General features: G+C 38.2%; 1 protein-coding gene across 1 annotated transcript in view; it reads right to left on the bottom strand.

Annotated features, from left to right (window-relative positions):
* RALB (RAS like proto-oncogene B) overlaps nucleotides 1–9,696 on the bottom strand; it is a 47,721-nt gene extending 38,025 nt beyond the window's left edge. The window contains exon 1 of the mRNA XM_021526133.3: nucleotides 9,371–9,696. The gene's annotated coding sequence lies outside the window, so the exon portion shown is untranslated. The remainder of the gene's footprint in view (nucleotides 1–9,370) is intronic.
* Between the last annotated feature and the right edge of the window lie 9,550 nt (nucleotides 9,697–19,246).

Genomic DNA, 19,246 nt, shown 5'->3' on the forward strand with positions numbered 1-19,246 from the left:
TACATATTTTGCCTCTGTAATAATGGATTTTTCCCAGCGTGACTCAGAGGAAATAGTCTCTCCATGCAATTTTTCACAGAAGTTTCCCAAAGTTTTCACTGAAAAAAAAATGCTACTGTTCTGCTGGAGCAAAAATTTAATGCAACCCCAAATAAATACTAGCCTAAATATGTGACCAAATGTAATTTCATGAAGTTGTGACCTCACTAGAATAGTGTCTGGTTTGGGAACCTTTTTACACTGTTACATAGCAGATGTGCACTTCTGAGCTATATTAGCAGGCTATAACACATGGCTGCACAGACTCAACTTGTCCTGCTGACTAAGCCTTATTTAATGTCTACATAGTCTAAGATACTGGGAATGAATCTATTAGCTGCAGTATTACTGGCCTCCTCTCCCCTTCAGTCCTCTCTACTTCAAGAGCTATGACCATATTCCATTCCAGTGACTTTAGCACCAAATCTGGATATACACTGAGATGGCAGAGTAGAATTTGACAGCTATTCAGGTTGGAGCTAATTTGCGTTGTAAAATTACTTCTTGTTTCCTTCTTGATCTTCAGTATTAGCTCAGCTGGTTAGAGTATGGTGCTGATAACAGCAAGATCATGGATTTGATCTCCATATGGGCCATTCACTTAAAAGCTGGACTCAGTGATCATTATGTGTCCCTTCCAACTCAAAATATTCTGTGATTCTGAGATAACAGAAAGTTACAGACATAAATGATGCCTTACAAGGAATAAATGAGGCTTAAAACAAATGCCCCTTCCTTGTGGAGATTATAATCAACAATAAGTAATAAAACCACAATATAAAGAACAACTGCCAGGAGGCAATAGATTCTTTCCAGAGACTATGCTTTCCTATGGGACATGCTTGCACTTAGTCATTCTTACTCTACAATCGGTCCAGATTAAGTACTGTGTTTCTTTTAAAGATGTAAATAGCAACGCCTAGTGGATTAGCATAGAAGCACTTTATGGAAGAAATGCATCTTAGGAAGGATTTGAATGGAGATAGCTTTGAATGCAAGTTCTTCCAGAAATCTTATCGGAAAAGATTGTACATTCAGAGAAGAATAGTTGCTGCCTTTTCATCACAGTTACTTTCTGAAAAACAAGCATTGAAGAGAGATAAGGAAACTTTCTTGCAGACTATTCCTATTATCAAATAGCAACTTTGCTCCACCCTTCCCTTGTATTTGGCTTCTTACAGAGTGCCTGGAGGTGCTGTTTTGTTCCAAGATTACCTTCAGAAAAATCCCCTGCTATTATCACACATGCTAACAAAAGAAAGTAGTGTATACCACTTCCAAAGAGGAAAGACATAATTAACTGCCATTGATCAAAATCTGGAGAGGTACCCTGTTAGCTTGACTGAGATGACAATCAATAGCAGTTCAGGACTGTGATTTCATACCTCCTACCATTCACACTGTCATACTTGGGCAGTGCATCAGGCTTGAGGGGAAGGCTGGGTGGAGCAACAGGCTGCAGGGGAAAATTACTGTCCCTTGCTCCTTACTCTGTGTCCCATCCCTCGTCCCCACCCCCCAACAAGTAGCAAATGAGAACAGCAGTGGTGTAGTTGCTGCTGTTCTTACCTGCTCAACAAAGAGATAAGGCATCGGGCTATCTAGGAGTTTTTCTTTTGCATGTCCAAGCACTCAGAATCATTCAGACAGAAGCATAGCAACAACTTCTCTATATTAGGGTGCTATCCTTGTCCACATTTCCTACTCTTTGGGATGAGGCAGCAGCTCATCCTGAGAATAATTCTCACTCCTTTCCTTCTGCTTGGGAGGAGGCAGGAGCTTGCTAGTTGGAGTTTCCATAGAAGAGGTGTTTCAGACAAGACAGAAGATCCTGCAGACCAAACTGGGCCAGAGGGCTGCATTTTGAACCATGCTGGTCAAGAATCTCCAAAATTCATCTGTGTCACCTGACTGTATCCACTGACTGTGCTCAGTGTTAAGAGCTTTTTTGTTTATATCTGGACATAAAGACTCTTATTCCATCCTGAGTCTTTGCGCAAACCTTCTCTTTGCAATAGGACACTGCTCACAGCAGGGCTACACAACCCTATCAGGATACTGTCAGACACTGGGCAATATTACAAAGGAAATTGTTGTCACCCAAGAAATTCATGCACAGTTTGTGGTTTTTGGAGTCATCAGTCCTTACTAGAAACAAACAGAGAATAGTATGAACAGGCTGAAGCATTATATTGAACTCATAAATCCTGACAGTTGTAGCCAGTTTGATTTTTCCTTGGTTACCTCATTTGTTGTCACAACACTTCATTCTGGAACAGAAATCCAGTGGATAAAACATGGGATTACTAAATTAGTAATTTAACTGCACCCTTAGCACTAGTCCTTATGTAATGTGACAATGTGGAGATTTTTGCACAGTATTATGAAGGAAAAAAGAGTTGTGCCACAGCGCTGAGATGGGAAAAGTACTGTTTATGATTGCAATTGATACTGTGTTGCTGCAGCACAGTTTTAGTAAGAATAATGCTGCAACATAAATGTTTGTTTCAGCTGGGAATATACCTTGTTTGTTGGACTACAGGAGTAGAAGGAATTTCCAACATTCAAGCTCATAAGATGCCTTTTAAGTGAAAACAGAGACTTGGCTGACTGAGACAAAGACGAAGGACAGAAGAAGTTTGGCATTTAGATCACAGTAGTAGCAAAACCAGATGACAAAGCAGAGGTTTAAAAAGCCTCTCAGATGGAAAGATTTAGGATGGAAAGGAAGTGAGAGGAATGGAGGGTGTTGCTTATTAAGGGGAGGAGACAGGAAACAATGATGCTATTGTGGCAGAAGAGCTGATGAAGATCAGAGACAATAAGCTCTGATTTGCATTCTTTCAAAACAGTCATATAAAGTTGGTGATTTTTTTAGTGTAAGATTAGGAATATTGTGGCCAGGGAGTTTGCTGTGTTTGTATGATTGTAATCTACAGTGCTTTAGTTTTTCAAGCAAAAAACAGTGCCTTCAGCAATTTCATGCAAAGGATATCTGCTTTGCATTAGATTTGCCATAAGCCTTCTGAAGAATTAGCTATAAACCTTAAGATCTGCACTTTACAGGAAGTTCTGGGAAGGGTCAGTCCAAGCTCTGGTATCTGGAAAAGTCACTGGAGGACATGAAGCAAGCAATGAGGCTGTCAGGTCTAACTTCATCCAAGAGATACTAAGCAGAATATTTTCACTTTAAATCCATGCTTTTGTGACCACCTATTGATGAACTGTGCCAGACACAAGAGACAAGCATCCCAAGGGCATGGGATCATAGCTGGATCTTGTGAAATTAATGAGGGGTAGTCCTACAGGGAGATCCATGTTAAATTTATTTTACAGAAATTGCTTATACATATCTATCTCCTAGGAAACAGTATTTATCTACATCAACATTCTTTATCTACTAGATATATAGAATATCCCTAGGTTCATTGCAGTTTAGATTTCCCTTCTTTAACATTCTTACAGCTTGCCAGAATGTCTGCTTCTGCAGAAACAAAGGTTAATTAAACACATCCTCCCATTAGATCAAGGAGTGAACATTATTACAATCCGGCCCTGAGCTACCTTCTTCAGTTGTCAGCACTGAAAGACACTTGGAACTACAAATTAATCCTCAAGCAAAACTAGTTTCAGCAGAAACCACCTGTTTTATTGAACAGAGAAGGTCTTCCCCATATTTACAGTTTTGGCTTGTACTTGTCTCTCTGTTCCTACTTCCAGAAAGAAACATTTCAGGGGTGTTTTGCAAGTTGTGTGATCCCAGATTCTTAGACCTTTATAGTGCCACGTTAACATATAATAAGGAATGTTAGAAAAAATATACCTTGTCTGCATTGCTAAGGCCATATTTTATAATTAATAGAGTTTAAGGGAACTCATACCAGAATTTTTATTTAACTTGTATTGCTTAGCATTGCCCTTTTCACTGTGCTTTGGCCAGTGAAAGAGCTTGGGAAATAAACTGGTCAGATCACTCATTATGCATTTCTTTTCACTTTCTTTTCCCTTTCATTTTCTGGATCTTATGTATAAGTACCATATTACCACAAATGCTTTCTCAATTCTGTGAATCAAATCTAAAGAATAACATATGAATTACATGAACTCTTCAGAGTAGCACTGTGGCTGTACCTCAGTTTCCCTCTTGCTATCACAGGGAATGAAGTCTGGCAGCATATACCTTTCACAAACACGTTCTGTTACCATGCCTATAATCCCCACTACTTGAAGAACTGACATTCTTAAAATGTTTTCCTTTTGTGCTGAATCAATAGAACAAGACTGCAATAGACCTGCCAGAGAGCAGTGACCAATAGTCTGATTGCTTAAGGTGGGCAGGACACAGGAGGTCTTCTCTGAAAGTAGGATCTTAAATAATGTTAATTATGTAAAAAAGCACAGTATTTACTTAATCATAGAAGTTGGCTTGTATCTATCCTCTTCAATAATGAAGCAAGTATAACTCTCTGCATCCAAAATTCAAGGGCCCTATTTTGTCAGAACTCTCAAATGTGATAATGTATTATGCATCCCCCATTCTTATTCAGATTATCCACATGTAATTTCTGCTTTTCTCAAGCTGACTCATTCTTCATACTTATTAGCTGAATTGTTAATGAAAATTAATCTCTACCCATGAGCTGAATGTTCATGTATTTAATTTCTACTGGTTTGGCTAGTTTTGGTCAGACACATTATATTCCCTATTCCTAATCAGGAAGAGAACACCTGAGCATCTTATTTTGAACCCTGTTTTTTAAAAATATTGTCTAATGTTTGATTAAAATTTTCAACTTCTCAAACACTATTACCATTTCACTTAGCAGGTTAATAATAGGATCTACAGATAAAAGGAGACATAAATGAAGAGCTACAAAAAAAAAAAAAAAAAAATATCAGTTATTTGCATTGCTTTCTTGGGTTTGGTTTCAAAGTCTGTAAAGGTCACAAAATTGTCTTCTTTGCCCCATTTGTACTAAACAACTCCTGCCTGCTATTCAAAAACCCTTTGAAAGGCAGTATCTCTGTCCCTGATAGTGGTACACAGACACAGCCCTGTCTTGCAAACTGCTCATCACTTGGTTTCAGGATATTTGCTGAAGTCTCTGAGAAAAACCTCTTACTCACTAGCAAAAACAGAAAGCAAAGTTAGAATGGTACTCTGATGGGTCTTGGACAGCTGATCACTGATTACACAGCCCAAGTGGCAAAGTGCAAAATATTCTCGCAGATAACATTTTAAGAAGATAAACCCCAAAGGAAAACTACATGGTAAACTAGAAGCACTGACCCCAAAGAAGAAGCAGAATGTCCTTCTTGGAACATCTCTCCTTGTCATCTTACCTGAAACATTCTGTCTAGCCTGTAATTCAGTAGGCAAGATGTGACAATCTTCTTTACACGTACAAAACATTAAATTACTTTAGAGTTGTTTCTAAAAATATAGCATGCCAATGCTTACTGACTGATTCTGCCACCTAGGAGCTTTATTTGCATTCAGCAATGAAGCAGTTGAATTTTTAAGGTATTTTGTTGTTAAATTTCAATTAAGTTGTAAGGCTGCCTACATCACAATGTAAAATGTAAATTCATTACGTGTGGCAAAAGTCTTTACAAAAATCTTGGAGCTGACCACAGCCTTTGCTGTTTGTCCCACCCACACTAAAAATATTGTATGATACAAAGTATTGTATAAGGCTGTGTAACAGACAGCTTTGTCTGTACTCAGGTTTAATAGGGAACAAGCCACAGTAATAGTATTCCCTCATTCCTCTTTCCTGAGCCTCTTTAAGTCTTAGGCCTATGTACATATTTGCTGCACCATTTATTCTTTCCTGTGCTGAAGAACACTATTAAGCAGGTAATATGGCAAGGACTGAAAAAATTTATGTAAGTTCTATCAGCATAAACAAATCTGTGGACTGTGCTCAGGAAAACTCTAAAGCTGCTGGAGCATTTCATTAGCCTGAACATGGGTACTGTTCACTTAAGTCTGTAGGGATGGCATCTTTCTCTACCAGTTTATTCAGAGATGACCCAGCTTGTAGTTCAGTACTGCACTTCTAAGCAAATATTTCTTAACATGCTGTTGCTCTTTTGTGCTTCAGAATACATTTTCATTTAGTCATGACAGCATAACCAGCACTCTATCTTTTGTTTTCAGTAACTTCAGCATGCTCCATTAATTAAATCTATAGGTATTATTAAGTGGAATGGCCCTATACTCACAAGAGTATGAAAAAAGTTATATTGACTGAAGGACATTGCTCTGAGTTTTAAGGGCATTTTTAAAGTGGGCTTGTTTTTGGTTTTGGGGGGTTTTTTTGTTGGTTTTTTTTTGTTGTTGTTGTTTGTTTTGCTTTTTTTGTGGAGATATGCTAGATTATATTTTTGAAGTTCAGGATCACTGTAAACAAAACATATTGACCTGATAACCTGAAGCAATATCTGAACAAGAAAGACAAAAAGGTTCTAAGCAAGGAAAACTTTAGTAAATATTTCAGTATTGCTTAGGTGATTAAAATATAATACTGCAACATGAAATTTAGAACAATTATTTCAATAGACTAAGGAGTTCATTCAACTTCAGCATTAAGTCTACTTTGATGATTAAAATACAGGGAAAAAAACAGAAGACAAAGTCTATTTTCAGCATTAGCACTGACTCACTGTATGATATTAAGCAAGTCACTTAATTTACTGCCTCGCTCTCTGTCTCACCTGTAAAAGGAAGGAGCCTGCCTCACAAGTGCTGTGTGGGATTACTTAATTAAACATTTGCTATGCACCTAACATTTCTTGAATGCAATGTGCTGGAAAATTTATTTTTGAAGATGTATATAAACAGGATACAAGAGCAGAATGAGAGTGTTTCTGTAAATAAAAATACACATCTCTTTCATTTGATTCATTCTTTTCTTTGGATTTCTAAAGCATGACAACAAAATAATGAACTACTGGACCTGCTGGTCAGCAACACAAGTGAGCTAATTGGTGAGATCAATATTGGCAGCAGCCTGGGCTGCTGTGATCACACACTGGTGGAGTTTTCAGTCCTCAGGGATATGGGTTAGGCAAAAAGTAAAGTCAGGCCTCTGAACGCTAGTAAAGCAAAAAAAAAAAATTAAATTCCAGCTCTTCAAGAAGTTAGCAAAAGGGGCCCCCAGTAAAGGACCTCAGAGAAAAAGGAGCCAAATAGAGCTGGCAGACCTAGACATTTTCCATAGAGCAAGAGCTCTCAATACCCAGGTATAAGAAATCAGGAAAGGGCATGTGGGACAGGGAGGAGATTTGAGATATTCAGCATGGCTTCATCTAGGGCAAGTGGCCAACCTAATGTCCTGACTACATCACTTATTCTACAATTCTAAAACTGTGAATGAAGCCTTTGAAATAAGTTTATAGGTCGAAAAAAAAATTATTGTCACAAACTAGACAGACCAAACTATAAGTAGGGATAAAAATATATCATTATTCTTCAGTAGATCACACCATTGAAATACTAAGGTGAGTTTTTTCTATGATGTATAAGCAAGTTTACATCTCATGGAAGTGAATGGTAATGACTTAAATCCAGATAAAGGAAATAATGTTCTTCTAAAATAGAATTTTTACTGAACTCATGGCCACACAACTTTGTTGGAACAAAGTTCTCAGTGAATTCAAGAAACAAACATTTCTATGGAAATGTGAACAGTCACTGTGATATTTTATTAAATAAAAGAGAACCCCTCCCATTGCACAGTACAAGACAATTATTAACTGGTAGACATGTGAAAGTACTAATTGGTAGGCATGTAAAAACATCACCTATGAAGCCTGTATGACAGCAGAGCTCTCTGGACTGCTGGATCAGAAGCAGCTGGTACAGGTCACTGCAGGAGGCAGAACCCAGGAGGAAGGGTTCTAATGGTCATCTCTGGTACAGCGATCTCCATACTAATGAGGCTGAGCAGCACACAGCACATCTTTAGCCTCCAGCTACTCTTATCATAGCCATGTTATAGAAAATGTCAGGTTTGCTCTATCATAAAATTAACTACATCAGCAATTTTTTAACCAAAGAGGAGTTTTTACTTCACAGTGCAGTTTAGCAGACAACAAAAAGCAATGCTTTTTACTAACACTGTGCTGTGATCCTATGAAGGAGCTCATCAAAACCACAGTGAGCAAAGTAAAAACACAATGTTTTTTGTGTGATGTCTCAATGACATATGCAGAGGTTATGTGTTTCCTGTATAGTTGCTCACATCAACAAGGACTTTTTTTGGAGACAGTTACTGAGTTATTGTTATCTTAAGCAGAAACATCACTGCTGCTTTTTGTTGGTTTCACCTAATCCTAGATTGAGGCCTTTATGTAAAGCATGCTCGTAAGTCCTTTGCAACCTTGGAATGAAGTTAGTGCTTGGTATTCTACAAGGACAACAGACACAGGAAAATTCAGGTGCTCTATCCTTTTAAAAGCAGATTTCCAGGTTAATAAAGGAGTTCTACAAGTTCATTTGGTAGATATAAATGCATGTAATTTATTTACTTTCATTATAACATTTTTTACACTGTGAAACATGGATTATACGACTTGCTCATATATCTATTAAAGATAATAAATCACGATCATAGATTTATTATTTATATATTTACCTAGTTTCTACTAAATTATCACATCAGAGACATCTAGACAAAGCCTTAGGCTCTCCACCAGTAATAGCAGAGCCTTTAGCTCTGCATTTCAGAGCTACAGACCAAGTTGGAAAAATGCAGCAGTAACACCACCACAGGTTATAGTTATACTAAAAAAGAGTCAATGACTCACTGTGAATGTTTACTTGGCCTGCATGCTTTAGGGATGAGTGAAGATTACTGAAGACAACTATTTCTTTTATTCTCCTGTTATTTTGCTTATTACTAGCTAGTACTACTACATTCCTTATATGAAACCAGATTAAGAATAAATAAGAGGTGCTTGTCATCCAGCATTAATACAGTACCATGTGCTTGGGCACAGCTACTTGTACATACATTTTAGCAGCTGTTTTTTTTCTGCCTGTCCATCCACAGCAAGTAGGTATGCTGCCTGGCACAATACATGTAGCTTTTCTACACCTAGTCCACACCTTTAATCCAGTCTCTGCACCCTGAGAGCCTCCCACATTGCTGCTGTTCCTTTTCTCACCCCAGCTGGGCCAGGGAACTCCCGTCTCTGCTTCAGTGTCAAATACTGACAGCAAGTTTTCCTTTTACTTATGTCCCAAAATACACAGAGCAGTGATTGCTCTCTGATGCAACTTTACAAGCTGGACAAATTGGTTGTTTTCTCAGCTGATACTCACTGTGCTTAAAAGATCGTTCGTCCTAGAGCAGCAGTTTCTTAAGGAGTATGAATTAGGGAGGCAGGAGGTGGCAGAAGGAGCTCCACTACAGTTTTACAGACCAATCCACACGATGACTGTAGCTGCACTCCTCCTAGTGCCTCAGAAACTTAGAAGAAAAGGGAAGGGCTCAGGATATGATATCATGCACTCATTCTAAAAACAAGGAAACTGTAGTAGATAATTTTAAAACTTACAGCTTAAAAATCCTGAATGGCCAATAGGAGAAAATTATTTTTCTAATTCATCTGTCCTACCTTTTCCAGTGAAAAGTTCCAATAAATAAAAATTATAAACTTAGAAAACTATGCTTGCATCATTAGTAGGAGTAGCCTAAGGGACCTATTACAACTGAGCCACCTCAGAGCAATGCTTGCTGCTGCCTCTGTCAGAGCTCAAGCTTTGAGCTTGTTGCCAGCTTTGTTGAGACAAATTTACCCAGGCCCAACACAGCTGGGTCTGCAGCCACAGCTGGGTCTGTGTAAGCAACAGGGACCCACGTGTATCCACTCCTTAGCAGTATCCTGACTTGTTGATTGCCTTTCTCAGCAAAAGTAAAATCTTCTAAAGCATCTAAGTGATTCAGGAATCCAATTACTATTTTGTAAAGCAATGTAAGCAATCAGGTTTTTAAATTTTATGAAAAGTCAATGTGATTTCGTGCAGATTTGCAGGGTTAAGTTTTACTCCTTAGATCCTTTCCTAATTGCAAGTCTGCTTCAGAAAGAATCCATTTCCAGGGATATATTACTATAAATGTATTTACCAGGCCATTGTCTACAGCTTTTATAAAAGAAATTAATATACATTTGAAGCAAAGCATGTGTCCTAACTCAGCACAATTGTTCTTTACCTGGATTTAGCTTTGAAATTTTCTGGTTTTATTTCAGATCCAAAGCAGCATTTGCATGCCTGGAAGCTTCTGTGTCCTTTCCAGCTTTATCAATTAGTCTACTAAGCCACTCATTTTTCTTTCAAGTTGTCAGGATAATTTTGTTTCTGTTATAATCCCATAAAACACACTCATAGGAAAATTTAGCCCAGATTTCAAGCAAGCAACATTTTAATGCTGTGTTAGGAATTGCTACATTCTCTGTTATGGTGGTCATTGTGCTTGCCTTACAAGTTTCTTCCTTTTGTATTAAAAATTTCTAGTGATTTTTGTTCATGCAACTCATCCCAGACTCAACATTATATATATGAGCGATATATTGTAGTTTATAATAAATTTCAAGCTCCTTTATTGTCTTTTAGTTTAATGGCTGGGGTTTGAAGGATCCTTATCATATTAAATCAGTTTAGGGATCAGTCATTTTATGTTTCAGTATTTGTTAGTACTCTTCTGAGCTGCACAAAAGGGTGTTGCTCTTGCAGCTCTATTGTTAAAGAAGAAATATTTTGGTTGTTCTATTTGTGCCTTTTGTTAGTGGACTTTCAATTTCAGGAACTTGTTCTATTTAAGAGGATAGGGGAAGAACAATACTTTATAATATTTATTAAACAGATGCTGGTATTATCAATGCTTGTTTATCCGGTGGTGATGCATCTCTCAAATAAACCAGCAGCAGTAGTAAAATAAACCAGAGCACAGAATAATTTTCTTCATAAAGATTCTGGGGACTTTTTAACTATCTGTACTCTGGAATTAAGCATCTGAGAGCAATGACTTTTCAAATTGTTTATGAGTTGGAGGAGTGTGATTTAAGATTGCTAATACATTAATTTTTGTAGAATTTGGGAAGTCCTAAAAAAACTGTGATAGAGTTTACATGTATGTTTTTGTTTCTCTGCTCTCACCTTGATTTTCAGTAGTACTATGAAACCTATGGAGGTGATCACCTGGATTTGAGATTTCCTAAAATAGCAAACAGCTCTGGATTTGATTTGCCCATTTCATGTATTCACACACTGGACTGCAAACCTTTGAAGTGTTCATAAGACAAGGGAGCTGGAACTGCTGCTTGCAATGAAGGGGGCAGGGACACCTCTGGTGTGCTCCTACTCCTCTGCAGCACCAGGGGGGTTAATCTCCAGTGAATATCTGGCTGCAGCACCTGGGTCACTGCTCAGCCCAAGCTCTGAGGAGGTGGGTACTGCCTGCATCATGCTCCTACTCTGAATCTGCAGCAAATAAAACAGATGGTGCCTTGGAATATTTCAGAGGAGAATATTCTGAAGACAACACACAGATTTCTAACCAGGCTTTGAGGTCAAACAGATGAAGTAAGCCTTGGTTAACCACAGATATGTCACTGTTCATTCTCTTTTTGGTTATCTGCAGATTTTAACCTCTCTCTGATTGCATCCTGAGTTACTTCAGTGTCAGCACGAAAAGCAGGATAACTGTACAAAACTCTGGTTTTTTGGTTGTATTCCTTTTGCCTCTTGCCAGAAATTTGTATTTTTCTTAGATTCTTGTGTATTCTCTCTCTTCCTCTTTTTCTTCAAGATTTAATTAGAATTATGAAATAATTTTGATTTAAAAAATCACTGGAGATAACTTAATCCTTTACCTACTAAAAACAGAGCTTCAAAGTTAGGTCAGGTTGCTTAGCATTTTGCCTGGTCTAGGTGTGAATATCTCCAAAGGTGGAAATTCCAGTCTCTCTGGGTTTGACCACCCTCACTGTGAAGTCCATAGGAAATGTAACTCATGTTCCTCTCTCATGTACATATATAAGGCTGGGAGGTTTCCTTATGCTAACATCTGGAAGAAACCTGGATAGGGAAGTAGTTTCAAGCTTGGGGAAGAGGTGGAAGGGATTTATAGCATGGGGAAATGAGGAAAAGCCAAGATTTTACATTTATAGTAGGAGAGACACTGATAAGAAGGAGTACAAGGAAACATGGCAGTGAGGGAGAAAAGCAAGGACTGCTTCACAGATCAGGCAAGGTCATGTGTGGGAGGAGAATTTGGATGATGACAAGGCAGGACGATAAATGAAGTGGTCACCACCCCCAGATTTGGGTACCTCTTACAACCCTAAATAAATCTTCAAGAATGTGTCATAGCTAAAAATATCTTGCCAGTTCTGGCATGAAGTTGACTGCAGGAGCTTCCAGAGCATTTTTCTCTCTTGGCTCCCTGTGAAATTCCAGTTGGATAGTACACTTCACATTTAAAACAGTGCTGATCTTTTGGTCTGCTGCTGTTCTGTTCCAGAGAAAGTTGCCTCTTTGAAGAAACAGCTACAGGCCCTGCAGCATGCAAACATAGGCAACAATATTTATACAGGGCACTATTTATAGACAACTCCAGTTTCAATCACAGTTAATTATTTTAAAGATTGCTGGACTAAAAAATGCTTTATAAATATATGCAGATATTCTTCTTCATAACAATACCAAGGAGTTGGAGCAGTAATGATAAATTTTAGTAGTCAGCAATATGAAGGAGAAAGCATTTTCCAATACTGATAAAAATGAGAACAAAAATTGAAGAAGATTTTTTTTTGTGATTATTTATTGTTTAGGGAAATACATTGCGATTGGTAAAATTGATCTCAGGTGTATAAAAGCAATGCTAGCAGCAAATGCACTATGCAATAGCAGAATGCAAAGAAGAATACAGATGTCTGAAAAGAGAGAGAAGATCTTTTAGAAGGGTGAGACAAGTTTGTGTTCATAAGAACCAAAGCCTAGGTGATTTATTATAGGAAATTACTTTTAGTGATTTAAACATGTTAACTGATGATTCCTCCCAAGACTGTTGTGAAGCAGGGAAAGATTATGCCTTGTTTTGACAGATGGAGAAAAGGCTAAGTTCTTACCAGGAACTTTGCCAGCTCCTTTCAAAGTAGTTTCCAAGGAAGATCTTTCCCTTCAGAAATCTTGAAGCTACAAACATCTCTTGAAGCTTCCCTCCATTACTGTGGGTGAACAGAGATGGTCATAGGTGCTTAAGGTACTGGCCTGGCCTTTTTAGAACTCTGACTGTATTCAATCCAAACAAAGAACAAGTAGAAACTATCTTTCCTATATGATGACTCACCCTGCTAGAGGAAGATTAGTCAATGGAAATTTGTGTGTGCCTGTATTAGTCTGTAAATATGTACCCATGCCTGCACAGGGCCAGGGGAAAGCACCAGGGCAGTGGGAGTGGAAGGCGGATTGGAGCAGTCACAGCCTTTTTGCTGTTGGCACTCCAGCAAAAAAGACAGAAGTAAGAACAGAGGAATGCTAGGCTGATTTCCAGCACTGTAACAGACCTAATGTGTGAAGGATATCAGGTGCTGAGTCTCAGCTCTCCCATTTACCCTTTCTGCTCAAAATTTGTCCAAGGTATACCCCAACCTTTCCCCAAAACATGCTCTTTTCACTCATCTGGGGTCAGTACAAGTCTGTTTATTTTTCCTAGATCTTTTCACAAGGAAAATTATTCACTCTAAAAGTCACGTAAGTCTAGGTTTGTTTTGGACTGCCCTATTAATCAGTAGAGTTGTAATGTGGTAACCAGAGTCTCACAGTGGTAAAGATAAGTAGATATTTAAGAAGTTCACATTTAATAAATATTCATTAAAAAGCCAGCCTGCTTATTTTTCCTCATTCTGGTCATTGACTGTACTTGCATCATGATAGTTCATATATATTATCAGGTGTACCTTGGCTTTGCCATTCTTTCCCAGAAGTTTCTGAAACAGAAATAATTATTTGCCAGCTAAACCAACTCCAGCTCACATGTTCCTAATACTAGTTTGAATGTTGCCAGCAACATGGTATATCCATGTTCACATCCTAAACGTAGCCTTCACTAGACATCCAAACAGAAACCTTTCAAAGCTCTCTTCATGGAAACTTCTCTCTGCAATGAACTATTGTTGAAACAAATCTGGAAATAAATGGGACCTCAACAATATAACTTAGTGCCTCTTGGTTCACCTAAAACTGCAGATTCAAAAAGGCTGCTAATACCCTACTGTAAAGAAGTACTTTCATTAATCTTAATGATTATAAGATTAATCTGCTGTCATATTCTCTCCACTACTCATTAACTGTAGGACATTAATAAAGTTCCTGCTTCCAGTGTATCTTGAATAACCAATAACAACCCCCAGCAACACCAGCTCGAATTGCTGGACCCATTTTCTGTGTTCCAAGCTCCTATTGTGAGCTGAGCAACTTTAAAATAATTGTTCCTTCATTGTTTTTAATGGCACACACATAGACTGAGAATCCCTCCCTGCCTCCTAGCAGAGGGTCTTCAGAGGGGGTCCACATGGAACTGACCTGGGAGAGCCATTTGTTTACTTATTCACTCCTTCCTTAGCTTAACTACCAATGCCTACAAGCTTCTAGTTTAGTCTGTTCAGAGGGGAAAGGGAAGACAAAATCCTCTTGGTTAGCAAAGGATTTTCTTTATCATCACTTCTTACACTTTTAAAAAAGTTCTCAAGTTACGCATCTTTGCAAAATAACAAGTCATTCGTCTTTTCTCAGTCTACTCTCACTCCCATGGCTTCCAGGTTTTATCAGCATTTCAGGTGAGACAGAATGCCTCCTGTTGCTCTCTGAAGATGATCTGTCTTAGTATTTGGCAATGATTTGCTCTCATTTGCAGAGAAGCCTCCCTCTTTATATGTAGGCTGCCTTCTTTAGTCACATACCCCAGCCAAAATACTCCAGCTCTGTCTGCATCAATCAAATTTGGTTTTTCTGTGGGGTTAGGATGGGAACAAGACACATTCAGAGATTACACCCTTGACTACCTGACATTGGTCTCTCAGTTTTATTTATTGCAGGCAGAGAGGTCAAACACTGCCCTGGTCTGAGCATCATAATAGACTTCATCCAGATTTTTAGTACAGACTAGAAAAAGACAGAATGGCAAACATAGCGCAAATGGGCTCACAATACAAAACTAGTATATAATTCAATGCAGATATTTTTGTTCTCTTAAGTGCACCTCATCTCTCATAATAAAAACTATTGGGATGACAAGCAGTTACTGGTTAGGATAAGAACAAAAGGGAGAGAGGAAAACATTACTCAGAGTGGGTTACTTGTTAAAGAAACTCATTATTTAAATATTAAAATAGGAAACACACTGCAGAGAAAAAAGATCCATTTAACTGCTCTTCACATTCATTTCTTGTCATTGAAAGCTATCAGGTATCACCAAGCCTAATTAATCACATCCTGAATTCCCATCCATAAAATAAATTTGTTCATTTAGGGGATCAAAAAGAATATATAAGATTGTATTGTATGATTTGCTTCTGTTTCTTATCCACATATGCTGTATGTCAGCTTCTCCTAGTGCAAGAGGATGTTCTGTCCTCCTGAAAGTAGGTACCAAACACATTTAACCTAAGTTTCGAAGCCAGCCTACCTTTTCAAAGAAGATAGAAACACAAAAATAAAATTCATCACCAATTATTTGACTCTTAACTAAAGGAATTACATATATTGAAACTACATTTCAACTACTGAGACAGTCTTTAGCTTAATTTTCACTAAACCGTCTTCTTTGCATAACAATGTACCTTTTGGGGCAGATCTTCCTTTGCTATGTTCTGATGAGCCACTAGATGTCCCTCGTTCCTACCTTAAGCTCCAGGTGGGAGACAATCCAGGAGGAAAAGCGGGACTAAGGTGGAACTCAAGCAGTGCAGAAGCACGTCTGTGCTCACATCATGCAGGAGTTTTCTTTAACACGTGCTGGTCGTTTGAATCACACCGCTGAGTGTGATTCTCTAAGTCGCAGCAGTTCCAGATATTGGTGGTCCAAACAGACAACAACAGTAACCATGTAGAGACAAATTACAAAACCAAGTTTCATCAAGGAAAAGGCCTCCAAGATCATCAAATGCAGCCTTCAAACAAATATGGCCATGCCCACTAAGCCACCATCAAAAAGTGCCATGCCTACCTGTTTTTTGAACACTTCCAGGGATGGTGACTCCAACATTTCCCTGGACAAACTGCTCCAACTTAACAATTCATTCAGTGAAGAAATCCCTAATATTCAATCTGAGCCTCCCATTTTGCACAAAAAAGTGCATATATAGCAAATACAAAAATCAGATGAGACTGAAGAAAGCAGATGAAGATAGCATTGAGGAAAATGGACTAGAAATCCAGGCATCACAGAAACCTGCATAATTCCATTCCAAACTATACATTGGCAACAACATTTTTCATATACACATGCTATTATCTTTTTGCCATTCATGAAGTAAAATGGCATAGTCTCTCATGGCAGTCAGACTAAATCTTATTTAATGAAACCATACATTTGTCTGTAGTTTAGTTGGCGTTTGGAAGTACCATATCACCATATAGACTTAGATAACTCCAGTCTAGCTAGGGAATGCTCACATCAGTATCAGACTGTGCATGTTGGGCAATGTAAGCCCAGCACATGACACAAATAACAGCATCTGACTTACACTAGCAATGATGAAAACAAAGTCAAACTCTGCTCTGGAGGAAACAAAATGTTTCACCAAGTAAATAGTGTCAGGAAGCTGCTTGCAACTGCCCAGTAGTTGTTCAACTCCCTTTTCCCTTCCTGCATCCTATCTGCCTTTCACAAGTTTCCTGACCCCCATCAGTTAATTTATACCATCAGCACTTTGTAAGACCATGCCACAGAAAGTGCTGCATCTCCAATTCTGTTTTGGAAACTCTTCCTCAGATTAGGACTCACTTCCTTGGTATTTTAAATTCACAAAGTGGAAGGGAAAGTCACATCTAAGGAAAAAAAAAGAAGAAACCCTTCCTCTGGATTAGTTTTTCTTTTTAAGTCATGTGAGTGATGCCAAATTATATCCATATAAGAAACAGGACTCCAATGGCCTGTTGTTTTTTTTGTCAACAAAATGTTCATGACAGAAGGTCACAACATGTTCTTTTCCAGTTGTTTTCAAAACAGGGGTGCTGTCATTTTTCAGTAAGGATACATATGTATCCTTAGAAGGTTCTGCCAACTCAGTGTACTTGTTACCTAATTTTAATGCCACTGACTGAAAATACAGATTTTCATTGCTAATTAAATATCAGATCATGGTGACAATCTTAATGCTATTCATGCTTTTAATGCCTGATTATTTCAAGGAGAGCAAAAGCAGCTAAATGCCTTTATAAGTCTTATCTTCTACTTAAAAGATGAAGGGAAAAAAATATGCAGTTCTCAAACAATGTATTTGTTTGTCCAAGGCATTGCCAAAGCATAGAGAGCTGGGAATGTAAGAACTTAAACCTACACAATATGCTTTTGGTATTCTCTACAGGAGGCCTTTGAAGGTGTCTTCTGATTCTCTCTCCCATCTGCTCTCAGACTGACTTCACTGGGGTGAGTGATGGTTGAAAAGATGGTTCTATACAACCATTGCTGGCCCTCTGATTGCTGCATCCAGTCTGGAGCTGTTCAGATCAGAGTTAACAACAGTTGCAACCAATATATTGTGTACTGGTGACCAGTTTCCACCAGGCCTTCTATCAGCAATACCAGAGAGGGTCAGATCCAGAGCCCAGTGACCATCAGTGTGAAGTGTTGTTTTGTTTTCAGTGGGATTTGTATCAGATTGTTATTTCCACTGATGAAAGATAAACTATTTAGGGCTAATAAATCTTACAGCTCCACATAATCCCTGGTGTTCATTGCAATGCTTAATAACTCGGCTCTCAACAGTTATCTAACTCAGTCTGAAGCTAAATGAATTTTTTTTTCACAGCATTACAACATTATACAGAATCTCCTTTCCCCTCCTGTTTACCCATGCTGTTGGACATCTTTTTACTAGGAAACTGAGAACTAAGAAACGGAGAGAACAGAATGACCTATTGAACCAATTTTGCTCCATAGCAGAACTGACAGGAAAATGGCTGCCTCAGCTCAGGGTTCCAGGAATGGAAAGACAGATGTTTCTTAACTGCATTTAACAGATGCTATTCCAGCTTGAAACAACATTTTAAAATGCAGATCTCAAGTGTTTATGTATTTCCAAAGTATTCAAAGAATGGGAAAGTAGAAATTTCTTCCAAAATTCAAGTAGTGCCAAGCATGCCTTTATTCTTTTTTTTTTTTTAACTTTATTTTCCCAAACTAACTTCTCCAGTTTAGCATTCCTGTGGCTCATACATGCACCTAAATATGCATTGGTGCCTACATGCCTTAGATAATCAGATCAGGTAGATTAACACTGCCACAAAACTTGCATGTGACCTTGGGCAAATCCCTTTATTTCCCTGAATCTCAGTTCTCCACTTATGCTACTTAGAGCTTGTAACTTTTTCTTGAGAGCATCTCTCTCAACTACCAATAACTACAATAGCTAATACACAGAAACCACAATCAAAAATAGAGCCCTGGGGAATTGCCACAAAATAGATTTTAAAAATTAAATTAACTACCAGCTATTCGGTGAATGGCAAAGGTACATATACCAAAGTGGGTGAGACACATGTTCTTTATAGGGTAATTGCAGACTATTCTGTCAACTGGGAATGCTCTAAGTCCCAGCATCAAATGTAAAGACAGAAGGGCAGAAATGTGAGAAGACAATAATTTTGAGCCTATTCTCTGAATATATCCAAGTTGTTGTGTTATTCAGCCATTACAGCCAATTCTTAATTTAGAATTAAAAACCAGGGAGGGGAGGAGAAGTGTGCTGAAACATTCTTACCCTGAGCCTGACTGGTTTGCCTCTGAGCAAGTTTAGCCCATGGAAGGAACTCTCCTGTCAAGCATCACAGAATTTGTGGGTTATTATTCTCATACTACAAACAGAGAACTGAAGTGACAGCAAGGATTAACTAAAAATACACATTAAAGATCTCAAGTCCATGGAACTATGCATTTCCCAAGAATAAGCTTTAGCCCATATTTACATAGTT

Source organism: Lonchura striata, chromosome 8 (assembly GCF_046129695.1).
Source record: "Lonchura striata isolate bLonStr1 chromosome 8, bLonStr1.mat, whole genome shotgun sequence".
Taxonomy (NCBI): domain Eukaryota; kingdom Metazoa; phylum Chordata; class Aves; order Passeriformes; family Estrildidae; genus Lonchura; species Lonchura striata.